The 14,011-nt window shown below is 43.9% G+C and overlaps 1 protein-coding gene across 3 annotated transcripts in view; it reads right to left on the bottom strand.

Moving 5' to 3' along the window:
- The window catches only part of HCN2 (hyperpolarization activated cyclic nucleotide gated potassium and sodium channel 2), a 192,420-nt gene that overhangs the window by 10,618 nt on the left and 167,791 nt on the right, over positions 1 to 14,011 (bottom strand). The window lies entirely within an intron of this gene.

Here is a 14,011-nt window from a genome sequence, read left to right as displayed (position 1 = left end):
CCTTATCCTGGGCCCTAACCTGGTAATATGTTCCTCATCCTGGAAATACCGTGTTTCCCCGAAAGTAAGACCCTGTCTTACATTAATTTTACCCCAAAAAGTCCCACCCTGTCTTACTTTCGGGGGAGGTCTTACATTAGCCGGAAAAAAAAATGACAATTTTCAAATTCAGTACAGTACTTAACGTTACACCGTTCAACTGGAAAGCAGACAACAAATCAAAGTACGGTAGCAGTAACACACTACGGTACGGTACTGTACGGTAATTGCCGTATACCCTCTGCCTGCATACCATAACAGTGCCGTATCCCACTGCACACAGCCCCATACCCCATAACAGTGCCGTATCCCACTGCACACAGCCCCATACCCTATTCAGTACATGTTTCCCTACTTGGTTTTTAAATGCTGGACGTTTTCCTCTGCGGTGCGGCAGGCCTGTGCTGCAGGGAACGCTGTGCCAATCAGCAGGGAAACAGCGGTGACGTGGGGCTGGGGCGGCCAATTACAGCCCGAGCTGCTGGGCCAATCAGCACTCGAGCTGATTGGCCAATCAGCGCTCGAGCCAGGGGCCGGCGGTGACGTGGGGAGCAGGGGCGGCCAATGAGCTGTTGAGCTGGGCGGATTGCGGGGTTAACACGGCGAGTTAACCCCATGAGCGCTGGACCCGCCCAGCTGCACCTGAGGACACCTCTGGAGCCTGGGGACCCAATGGGGGACAGCGGCGGCCCAAAGGTAAGGGCCTTACATTTCACAGCGGCCCCCCCAACCCTGCCTTACATTCGGGGGAGGCCTTACATTGGAGGACCCCCCCCCCAAAACCCCCACCCTGTCTTACTTTCGGGGGGGTCCTACTTTCGGGGAAACAGGGTATGTCCTTTTATCCTGGTAATATGTCCCTTATCCTGGGCCTCATCCTGGCAATATGTCCCTTATCCTGGGCCTCATCCTGGCACTATGTCCCTTATCCTGGGCCCTATCCTGGTAATATGTCCCTTGCCCTGGGCCCTATCCTGGTAATATGTCCCTTGCCATGGGCCTCACCCTGGTAATATGTCCCTTATCCTGGGCCCTAACCTGGTAATATGTCCCTTATCCTGGGCCTTATCCTGGGCCTCATCCTGGCAATATGTCCCTTATCCTGGGCCCTAACCTGGTAATATGTTCCTCATCCTGGAAATATGTCCTTTTATCCTGGTAATATGTCCCTTATCCTGGGCCTCATCCTGGCAATATGTCCCTTATCCTGGGCCTCATCCTGGCAATATGTCCCTTATCCTGGGCCCTATCCTGGTAATATGTCCCTTGCCCTGGGCCCTATCCTGGTAATATGTCCCTTGCCCTGGGCCCTATCCTGGTAATATGTCCCTTGCCCTGGGCCTCACCCTGGTAATATGTCCCTTATCCTGGGCCCTAACCTGGTAATATGTCCCTTATCCTGGGCCTCATCCTGGCAATATGTCCCTTATCCTGGGCCCTAACCTGGTAATATGTTCCTCATCCTGGAAATATGTCCTTTTATCCTGGTAATATGTCCCTTAGGGCCCAGGATATCCTGATATGTCGCTTATCCTGGGCACTATCCTGTTAATATGTCTCTCATCCTGTGCCCCATCCTGGTAATATGTGCCTTATCCTGGGCTCAATCCTGGTAATATGTGCCTTATACTGGGCTCCATCCTTGCAATATGTCCCTTATCCTGTGCCCCATCCTAGTAATATATGCCTTATCCTGGGCACTATCCTGGTAATATGTCCCTCATCCTGGAAATATGTCCTTTTATCCTGGTAATATGTCCCTTAGGGCCCAGGATATCCTGATATGTCGCTTATCCTGGGCTCCATCCTGGTAATATGTCCCTCATCCTGGGCCCCATCCTAGTAATATGTCCCTTATCCTGGGCTCCATCCAGGTAATACTTACCTTATCCTGGGCTCCATCCAGGTAATATGTCCCTTATCCTGTGCCCCATCCTAATAATATGTCCCTTATCCTGGGCTCCATCCTGGTAATATGTCCCTTATCCTGTGCCGCATCCTAGTAATGTCCCTTATCCTGGGCTCCATCCTGGTAATATGTCCCTTAGGGCTCAGTATATCACGATAAGTCGCTTATCCTGAGTCCCATCATGGTAATATGTCCCTTATCCTGTGCCCCATCCTGGTAATATGTCCCTTATCCTGGGCTTCATCCTGGTAATACTTACCTTATCCTGGGCTCCATCCAGGTAATATGTCCCTTATCCTGTGCCCCATCCTAATAATATGTCCCTTATCCTGGGCTCCATCCTGGTAATATGTCCCTTATCCTGTGCCCCATCCTAGTAATGTCCCTTATCCTGGGCTCCATCCTGGTAATATGTCCCTTAGGGCTCAGTATATCACGATAAGTCGCTTATCCTGAGCCCCATCATGGTAATATGTCCCTTATCCTGTGCCCCATCCTAGTAATATGTCCCTTATCCTGGGCTTCATCCTGGTAATATGTCCCTTATCCTGGGCCCCATCCATGTAATACTTACCTTATCCTGGGCTCCATCCTGGTAATATGTCCCTTATCCTGGTAATTGTCCCCCCCATTCTGCCAATATTCTTTAATACATAGAAAAAAACATTCTACTCACTTTACCGCCGTGCAGCATGCTCTTCTGAAGCCGGAAGTTGACTTCAGCGTGCAAGCGACGGGATCACATGATGTACCGGGAACTGCCATGCGCCCTAAGTCACATGCATGCTGACATTCAGCTGCTGGCCTCTAATTGGCCAGAGGATTGTATTGTTGTGTAGTGTGCACAGATCAGATGGATCTGTGCACCATAATACACTTCAACTGGATGTGCGGCCGCATAAACCCTGTCACCTCTGCGACTGCGATTGTTCTGCCCCTATAAATCTTGGTGAGTTCTCTCTTCTAGATACTGGTTCAATTAGAAACCATTCACAGAAACTTAAGGTACCGTCACACTTAACAATATCGTTAACGTTGCTTTTTGTGACGTAGCAACGATATCGTTAAGGAAATCGTTGTGTGACAGCGACCAACGATCAGGCCCCTGCTGGGAGATCGTTGGTCGCTGAAGAAAGTCCAGAACTTTATTTCGTCGCTGGATCTCCCGCTGACATCGCTGGATCGGCGTGTGTGACACCGATCCAGCGACGTCTTCACTGGTAACCAGGGTAAACATCGGGTAACTAAGTGCAGGGCCGCGCTTAGTAACCCGATGTTTACCCTGGTTACCAGCGTAAAAGTAAAAAAAAACAAACACTACATACTTACCTACCGCTGTCTGTCCCCGGCGCTGTGCTTCTCTGCACTCCTCCTGCACTGGCTGTGAGAGTCGGTCAGCCGGAAAGCAGAGCGGTGACGTCACCGCTCTGCTTTCCGGCCGCTGTGCTCACAGTCAGTGCAGAGGAGTGCAGAGAAGCACAGCACCGGGGACAGACAGCGGTAGGTAAGTATGTAGTGTTTGTTTTTTTTTACTTTTACGCTGGTAACCAGGGTAAACATCGGGTTACTAAGCGCGGCCCTGCGCTTAGTTACCCGATGTTTACCCTGGTTACCGGGGACCTCGGGATCGTTGGTCGCTGGAGAGCTGTCTGTGTGACAGCTCTCCAGCGACCAAACAGCGACGCTGCAGCGATCGACATCGTTGTCGGTATCGCTGCAGCGTCGCTTAGTGTGACGGTACCTTAAGACTACTGGCAGAAAATATGCCCCATGGTCCATTTAGTCTGCCCTAATATTACTCATTTTCTTGTTGTAGTTTAGATATAAGTTTGCACCAGGCATACATGTGTTAATTAACGTTCAGTAAAATAATACACTTTCCATGGGGGAAGGTCAAATTGTAACCTACTGACACTGTCAGGGGTGTGGATGCTCGGCCAGCAGAGCTTGCAGTGGTAGGGCTCGGTGTAGAGTAAGAAAAACAGAGGGAAATATAGGGTTTGTTTTTTTAGGGTTTCACAATTTTAAAATCTTCTCTTGATTTTTTTTTTTTTTTTTTTTTAAATCAAAGGACAAAGCATAAATAACATTTTCCCAGTGCGGCACAACGTGGGCATAGTTTAGATGTAAAGCAAAACAAACAATGAAGGTAAACCGATCTAAGTAAATTCATGAGATAAGTTTGTGGCGATTTATATTCTATACTTTTTTTTTAGCGGTCTCTATACTACTTTGGGTTTTTTTTTGTAGGGCCTCCCTGAAGTAAAAAACAAAACAAACAAAAAAAAACATTCTCAGGGGTATCCTAAGCATTACGACATTTATAAATACTGGGAAATGTTTGCACCAAAACCCCCCACAAACAATGGGCATATGTTACAGATCAGATTTGTATCCTTTTCTAGGCTATACAAGATACATTGCGGAGGTGTGATGTACAATTAGGTCCATGATTTGGGATCTCAGTGCCACTATGTTTCATTAAAAATTAAACAACTGAGATGCAAGTGAAGTGTAAACCTTCAGGCTTAATTAACCCCTTAACGACCAGGCCAAATTTTTACAATTTTGACCACTGTCCCTTTATGAAGCAATAACTCTGGAACGCTTCAACGGATCCCACTGATTTTGAGATTGTTTTTTTTTTAGGACATATTGTACTTCATGTTAGTGGTAACATTTGTTCTATACGACTTGTATTTATTTGTCAATAAAACAGAAATTTGGCAAAAGTTTTGAAAATATTTGTTTTTAGTGTGTAGAAATAGCAGATCCTAAAAAAATATATAAATCTGGTATCGTTGTAATCGTATCGACCCAGCAAACAAATCGGTCTTATCACTTTTACCACACTGTGAACGGCACAAAAAAAAATAAAATAAAAACGGACTGAATTGCCCTCATACAGCTCTGCTTGCCAAAAAATAAAAAAGTTGCAGCGCTCAGAATATAGCGACAAAAAAACATAAAAAAAAAGCCTTTTTCTAGTATTATAGCAGCAAAACAACAAAAAAACAACCCTCAGTTTAAAGAAATTACTGATATCATCAGAAAAAGAATCCCTATGTTGAGCCAGGATAAAAAGCTGAACCAAATCCTGTCCAAACCAGTGCGTTATATCGCTAAAAAGCCCCTAGTCTGAACGACATCTTATCCCCCAGCCTCTTTGTTAGTGAGGAGAAAAGGTTAAAAGAGAAGGAAAACTGGCTCAGTACAAAAGGCACATACAAGTGTGGGCACAATATCTGCACCTGCTGTAAATACATGGTGAACAGTAAGGAATTCCACTCATCTGTCACCAAAAAGATGTACAAAATTAACCACTACATTAACTGCAACACCTCCAATGTTGTGTATCTGATTAATTGCACCACCTGTGACCAGCAATATGTGGGGTGCACAGGAGGTCCCCTGAAGGTCAGAATAAGAAGGCACTAAATAAAATCACCCATAAGAGCTCTGCTGCAACCAAACATTTCATCCATAAACACAATGGGGATGTCAGCGGTATTGAAGGGGTTAAAGCTCCATTTCAAGGGGTAGATATAAAAAGAAAAATAGCCAAAAGAGAGATATGGTGGATGTATCAACTTAAGTCCAGAGCCCCCCCTAGGCATGAATATCTCATCTACCGAGATCTTGGGACGAGATCTGAATCTGAGCATGCATCGCCCCCCAGCGGCCATTTTTCCGAAGGCCACCGCATCGCAGCAATTGAGCTGTCGGTGCCTCCGGGCTTTGAGGAAATGCCAGAGGAGTCCCGACTCTGCACTAAGATACGCCGCCCCACAGCACAGAGCCCACGCTGCACGAAGATACGCCGCCGCCCCACAGCACAGCGTCCATGCGGCACAAAAAGGAGCAGCCGCCACTCCCCAGCACAGAGACCCCACGCTGCTACAATGAGGTAATAGGGGGATACTCCACTCACACTTTCCTGTGAGACGCCCCCTCCCTTCGTCATCGGGGCCACTCCCCCCCCCCCCCCCACCCGGCGTACAAGACGACCCTCGACTTTTAAGAAGATTTTTCAGGGGTTAAAAAGTCGTCTTATACGCCAGAAAATACGGTAACATTTTTGTTACCATTTTAAATTTACATTTTAAATGTTCATTTTTTCCTTCCACGTTGCTTTAGCTCCTGTGAAGCACCTGATGGGTTAATAAACTTCTTGAATGTGTTTTTGAGCACCTTGAGGGGTTCAGTTTTTAGAATTGTCACTTTCAGGTATTTTCTGTCATATATGCCCCCCAAAGTCACTTTAAATGTGATGAGGTCCCTAAGAAAATGTTTTTTGTAAATGTAAAAATGAGAAATCACTGGTTGACTTTAAACCATTATAACTTTGTAACAAAAAAATTTATGTTCCAAACTTTTTCTGATGTAAAGTAGTCATGTGGGAAATGTTATTTTACTTTGTGAAAATATCGGAAATTTGGTGAAAAACTTGACAAATGCAAGTCATATAGAAGAAATGTTACCACTGTCAGGAAGTAAAATAAGTCATGAAAAAACAATCCCAGAATCAGTGGGATCTGTTAAAGCGTTCCAGAGCTATAACCACAAAGTGTCCTTGGTCATTAAGGTCAAAATTGGCTCAGTTACTAAGGGGTTAAGCACGTGAACTGTTGCTCAATGGCGTTGAGTACTGGTGACTGACTTGGCCATTGCAGAATACTCCATTTACTTTCCTTAACCCCTTCATGCCGCGGCCCTTTTTCGTTTTTGTGTTTTCGTTTTTCGCTCCCCTCCTTCCCAGAGCCATAACTTTATTATTTTTCCATCAATTTGGCCATGTGAGGGCTTATTTTTTGCGGGACGAGTTGTACTTTTGAACGTCATCATTCGCTTTACCATGTCTTGTACTAGAAAATGGGAAAAAAATTCCAAGTGTGGTGAAATTGCAAAAAAAAGTGCAATCCCACACTTGTTTTTTGTTTTGGCTTTTTTTGCTAGGTTCACTAAATGCTAAAACTGACCTGATATTGTGATTCTCCAGGTCAGTACGAGTTCATAGACACCTAACATGACTAGGTTATTTTTTAACTAAGTGGTGAAAAAAAAATTCAAAACTTTGCTAAAAAAAAAAGTGCCATTTTCTGATACCCGTAGCTTCTCCATTTTTCATGATCTGGGGTCGTGTGAGGGCTTATTTTTTGCGTGCCGAGCTGACGTTTTTAATGATACCAAACTTGTGCAGATACGCTCTTTTGATCACCCGTTATTGCATTTTAATGCAATGTCACGGCGACAAAAAAAAAACGTAATTCTGGCGTTTCGAATTTTTTTCTCGCTATGCTGTTTAGCGATCAGGTTAATGCTTTTTTTTTATTGATAGATCGGGCGATTCTGAACGCGGCGATACCAAATATGTGTAGATTTGATTTTTTTTATTGTTTTATTTTGGATGGGGCGAAAGGGGGGCGATTTAAACTCATTTTTTTTATTTTTTTCATATTTTTAAAAACATTTTTTTTACTTTTGCCATGCTTCAATAGCCTCCATAGGAGGCTAGAAGCTGGCAGCACTCGATCGGCTCTGCTACATAGCGATCTGATGTTCGCTGCTATGTAGCAGAAATGCAGGTGTGCTGTGAGCGCCGACCACAAGGGGGCGCTCACAGCAGGCCTGCATCAGTTACCATAGAGGTCTCAAGGACCTCAAGTTACCATCCTGATGCATCGCCGACCCCCAATCATGTGACGGGGTCGGCGATTAGGTAATTTCCGGCCGGAAGCGCCGGTTAAATGCCGCTGTCTGCATTTGACAGCGGCATTTAACAGGTTAATAGCAGCGGATGAATCGCGATTTAACCCGCCGCTATTGCGCGCACATGTCATCTGTACAAAACATCTGACATGTCGCGACTTTGATGTGGGCTCTCTGCCGGAGCCCACATCAAAGGGGGAGACACGACATGCGCAGTAATAGTACGGCGCATGTCGTGAAAGGGTTTTAAAAAAATCCTAATTTGCTTTCGCAGTATGAAGTTGGAAGGGACCTCCTGGGTTATCTGGGCCAACCCCCTGCTCAAAGCAGGATTCACTAACTCATCCCAGACATACAGTATGTCTGTCCAGCCTCTGTTTGAAAACTTCCAGGGAAGAACTCGCCACCTCTCATGGCAGCCTGTTCCACTCATTGATCACCCTGTTAAAAAGTTTTTTCTAATATGTAAACTGTGTCTCCTCCCATTCAGATTCATCCCATTGCTTCTAGTCTTTCCTTGTGCAAATGAGAATAATTTAATCTCCGTCTTCTTTTCTGCAAGCTAAACAATCCCAGATCCTGTAACCGTTCCTCATAGGACATGGTTTGCTGACCGGTCACCATTCTGGTCACTCTTCTCTGAACTTGCTCCAGTTTGTTGATGTCTTTTTTAAAATGTGGTGCCCAAAACTGGACATCGTTTTCCAGATGAGCTCTGACCAAAGAGGAGTAGAGGGCAAAGGGCAATAATGACTTTGTGTGACCTAGACTGTTTGCTTCTGTTAATACATCCCAGAATTGCATTTGCCTTTTTTGCTTCTGCATCACACTGTTGACAAAAGTTCAGTTTATAATCTATTAGTATAGCCAAGTATTTTTCACATGTGCTATTGCTTAGCCTTATTCCTCCCATTCTGTATATGCTTTTTTTTCATTTTTATTGCCCAGATGTAGTACTTTGCATTTTTCCTTGTTAAAAAATATTGTTAGTTGATTTTGGGTCATTATCCATCTATATTGTGAAGCGCCGTCCAATCAATCTTGTCACATTTGGCAGAACATATAGCCTTGTACACTTCAGAATTCATCTGACTGCTACTGTCTTCTGTCACATAAATCACCAAACACTAGTGACCCAGTGCCATCACACTGCATCCACCATGTTTTACAGAGGACGTGGTGCTTTGGATCAATGGCCGAAGCTAGACTGGCTTTGTTTAGATGGTTTTTTTTTTCATAAAGTCTAATCTGGCCTATTTTTAAGGCTGATTAAACCCTTAATGACCACCAATATGCCTTAACACGGAAAACGTTTTAAAACTGCAATCAGGAATAAGGTTATAGCGCCCCCAGCATTGGCAAATCTCTGGTGTTTCAGCTACCAGGGTAGCGGAGACCCTGGAGAACACTATCAAGGCGGTTTTTTTCTGATTCCCGATCACGTGATCCCCATTATTCAATGAATAACGGCAATCACTTTAAAATAAAAAAAAGTGTGACAGATGTTAAAAACATTGCTCTCTCTTCTGACATTATATACAAGTCAGAGGAGAGAGAAATTAGGCCCCTAATTCACCCCCTGGTACATCTGCCGTCCCCTGGGTCCTCTACCTCCTCTTCCTGAAAAAAAAAATGTCAGGTGCATGCCCAGTACCCCCCACCCCCTTTGTGTCATCCCCCAGTCAGATTACATTTTTTTTTTTTTTTTTTTTTAGAATTTTTATTTTTTTCATTCTTTGCTGTTAGGCTGAGGGTTTTTTCAAGTGTTAAAAAAAAAAAGTGATGACGGTATGATGACTAGTGTTGAGAGTAAGTGCTTGCTATTCAAGTTTGCATTGGGGTTGCTCAAGCACCTGCGCTACCCTGTGCATACCAGAGCACCCGATGCAAACTCAAGTGCGCACAACACTAATGGCGATATATTTGATATGACAACCTAATGTCAAATTCTGTGAAGAACCTTTGGGTTAAAAATCCTCACTATACCCTTGGATAAAATCCGTCAAGGGTGTAGTTTCCAAAATGGGGTCACTTGGGGGGCAGCTTTCCACTGTTTAGGCACATAAGGGGCTCTGCAAACATGACATGGTATCCACCAATGATTCTAGCCATTTTTGTGTAAAAAAAATAAATAATCAAATGGTGCTGCTTCCCTTCTGAGCCCTGCAGTGTGCCCAATCAGTAGTTTTTCCCCACCTATGAGTTATCAGCATAGGAGAAAATGCACAAAAAAAGTTGGTGTCTATTTTTTCCTTGTGAAAGTAAAAAAATTGGGGCCTAAAGCTACATTTTTGTCAAACAAAAGTAAAAATAATTACTTTGCAGTAATTTCATTTTCCACAAACCCATGACAGCACACATGAGTTGAATCCGCCCCTATTGCTGGACAGAAAGCCCAGAGCACAAAATAAAAAGGCAGCTTCCATTTCCTCCTTTAGGGCGGATTCACACGTTAAGATATTTCCGGTACCAGAAAAACCGGTACCAGAGATATCCGTGTCCGTGTGTTCACATGGTACATCCGTGTGGCACACGTGTGGCAGCCGTATCAGGACAATTCTGACAGCCGGCGTGAAGCAGCGCTACAGCAAGCTCTGTCCCCTGCGTGTGGTGCTGCAGCAGCGCGAGCAGGGGACAATGAATAAAAGAAAACCTGACGTGGGGTCCCCCCTATATTTTCCAACCAACCCGGCAAAACTCACAGGTGCGGGCTGCTATTCTCCAGGCCATGGATATGGGCCCCCCAAGCCTTAAAAAAGCAGCCCAAAGCTGCCCAGGGAAGGCGCATCTATTAGATGTGCCAATTCTGGAGCTTTGCCCGATTCTTCCCACTGCCTTGTAGAATTGGCATATGGGATAATAAGGGGTTAATGTCACCTTGCTATTGTAAGTTGACATTAAGCCGGCTTAGTAATGGAGAGATATCAATAAGACACCTATCCATATCGTTCTCCTGTAAAAAATTCCAAAATAAAAAAGGAACAATATCCCATTCTTGTCCGCTGTACAGGTAAGTCCCACGCAGTAATTCATATCGGGGGGTATTTACATTTTACAACCGGCAGCGCTGCTAATGCGGTGTATATAATGCTGTAAATGACTGAGGAATGAATGAAATGCAGGGAGCGGAGCTTCAGTGACTAGCGGTGCCGTCACCGAAGCTGCGCCCCCTAGCGGCATGAACTCAAATTTACTCTTGAGCGTGGGAAAGTTTCTGAATATTTTCCCACGCTCAAGAGTTCATGCGAGTTCATGCCGCCAGGGGTCGCAGCTTTGGTAACGGAACCCTAGTCATCGAAGCTCCGCTCCCTGCATTTCATTAATTCCCCAGTCGTTAACAGCCGGGAGCGGCCGCATTAGCCATGTACACTGTTCTCTGTGTGCACGTATGCTGGATGTATTGCGGTATGTGCTGCCGGTAAAAAACGGACATGTCTAAGTGTTTTGCACACGGACACAGGGTCCGTGAAAACACACCGACGTGTGCAGAGACCCATTCATTTGAATGGGTCTACGTATGTCAGTGTCTCCAATACGTGAGAAAACTGACACTACACGTACCGGAGACACTGACGTGTGAAACCGGCCTTAGTGTGGTTTCCAAGGAGTAAAGTAAGGGTCACCCACTTAATAATTATTTTTGTTATTATAAATATACATTCACTCAAGCCCATTCTTCATTGCGAAAAGAGAAGATTGAGAACCACCAACCACAAGCAAGAGGGAGGGAGAATTAGGATGTTGTCATGGGTTTCAGGAAAATCAAATTACTGGTAAGTATTTATCATTTGTCCCCTCACCCAAGACAGCACACATGAGAGACGATAACCAAAAGATCCTGTAATAGGGAGGGGGCACCCCTATAGGATCTTACACCTGAAGAAAGATCCCCAGAATATCCAAGTTCAAAGAATAGTGCTTCTAGAAGGAAGATTGAATGATATCTAAAACAAAAAAGCACCAAACAAGAGTAAAAAAAAGGAATACTTTTCCTGTTTACAACTTTTTCCTCTTTTTTATTTTCAGAAAAGGGCTACATTTAGAGACTTCACTTATATGTATGGCTGGTTAGCTTACTCAGATTTGATTTCATATTCTGTTCTTATTAAATCACCTATTCAAAAACAGAAGTATAAAGGAACTGGTACTAAGACAGAGCAGAAATTAGGTGATTCAAAGAACCTGGTAACCTTATCATGGCTTTGAGTAGGGTTTCTGCCCTAATATTATTGACATTTTCCATTGAGGGCCCCCTTAAGTCCAAGATCTGGGCTGTAAGAAAGCCTTATAGTGTCAATGATCACATAATTGTTAAAAATCTACCCAACTCTATGTTATCAAGTGCAGACTGGGCATCCCAAAATGCCAAACGGGTTCCAGAAACCAGCAGAAATATATAGTACTTTGTTCTATCCCTTAACTTTACATCCTAAGTTTCTCCCCCCCCCCCCCCCCCCCAAGAAATGTATTTAGGCCAAACGGTCACTTCTTGTTTGCGATTTACGTGGGGAATTTCTGGATATCTGTCCTAGCCAAGTACTAAGAGCTGATACAATTAGAACAGGCAAATCACATATCTGAGCTGTTCTATATAAAGAAGAGCCAGGATACACTATTCATACAGGGATGATAGAATTTATCCTATCCTCTATAATGGCATCAATTCTGCAACTTAAATGGATGCTAAAAATACAATTCAATTATGAAGATTATTAGTTGAAAATAGTTCAAATGCAAAGGAAACCAAATGATAACCATCACTTTTTTTTCTCCTTCCCTTTCTTCCCCGAGGAAGCAACTAAGTCAGAAAGAGATACAGACCTCAAATGGTATTGGTGAAATCTCAGATGGTCTTAAGTTCAGGTATTAGCATCCTGTCCTGTTAAACACTTATCTTAAGCACATATCATCCTGTGCTTGAGTAATAATTAGAACGGTCTTACCTCAGTGCAATGACATTAGCCTTAACTAGCAAAGATGCTTCTCTTTCGCACAAGAGTCTCACATGTAAGGGGACATTTTATTTTAACTCATCCATCGATTCCTCCCATAGGTTTATTGCAGAGTTGCGGTCTCATCATTCCAAGAGCGCACAGACTGGATATTTAACCAATTCACCACTTAGTTGAATCTACCAGTTTATGGGACTTAAATCCCCCAAATACTTAATTTCCCCGTTAATTCCCCGTCTTAAGATGGATTGACTAGAATGTTGGATTCACCAGCTACCCCGTGGACTGTATTTAATAGTCACCACAGACCGAGGGCATTGTCTAGAAGCCATCCTTACCAATATGAGCAATACTGCTAGTAAAAGGGTAATAAAGTTTTGAGACCTTGGTGAAAACATATATCTAGAAGCTCTACGTCAGCTGGCTAACCAGGCAAAAGCCATAGCGCCCACACTGTACATACTACTGAAAGTCATACTCAACCGTAGGCCCCATTAAGGCTCACCGTGAGGCAGACAGCTGAGGAAAATCCTAGGCCTAACATGACCTGTTCTTCCATAACTATGAAGAAGCATTAAAACCTTCAGGCAAGCTAAACACGAGACCTGAGGAGGCATATGTGTCAACTATGACACATAAGGCCAGACTTCAAGTGGCAGGTCAACTATCAGACATGAGACCTGATGTCAGCCTTGAGGTTCAATACACAAGCCATTAGGCCAGTGATTTGTCTCAATACCCGTGCCATGAGACCCAATAAACAAGACATGAGGCTCAATACACAACCCAGGAGCCTAGACATAAGTCGGCAGGCTCAGCACACAAACCATGAGGCACAATACAATACACACATTAGTGGATGATCGCAGAATCCTTTCCAAAGTGAAGACAAATCCCTTCACAACATCTACTCACGTGAAGAACACTCTCCATGAAGTAGGTATTTCGGTATCTACGTCTACCATAAAGAAAATACTTTAAGAGACCAAATACAGAAGGTTCACCACAATGTGCAAACCATTAACCCCTTAGTGTTGGAGCAAATTTTGTCCTTCATGACCAAGCCAAATGTTTAAAATCTGACCAGAGTCAATTTATGTGGTAATAACTCTGTAACGCTTCAACAGATTCCAGTCATTCTGTTTTCTTGTTTTTTTGGTGACATATTGTACGTCAAGATAGTGGTAAATATATTTATGAAAAATATCAAAAATGTGACAATTTCTGGATCTAACTGTTAATACAACTATAAACTTAAGGTTTTCTTGGACTTTCACAATGCTCAGTGTCCAGAGGACCACAAGCTGTCACGGAGGGTGAAATATCAACATCATTGCTCATTGCCCTATGTACTGCAGCGTCCACTGCTGTGTGAATGAGGCCAAAAGGAAAGAAGGATTTT

The sequence above is a fragment of the Ranitomeya imitator genome, chromosome 1, assembly GCF_032444005.1.
Source record: "Ranitomeya imitator isolate aRanImi1 chromosome 1, aRanImi1.pri, whole genome shotgun sequence".
Taxonomy (NCBI): domain Eukaryota; kingdom Metazoa; phylum Chordata; class Amphibia; order Anura; family Dendrobatidae; genus Ranitomeya; species Ranitomeya imitator.
Note: the sequence above shows the minus strand (reverse complement) of the source record. Positions and strands in the feature narration are given on the sequence as shown.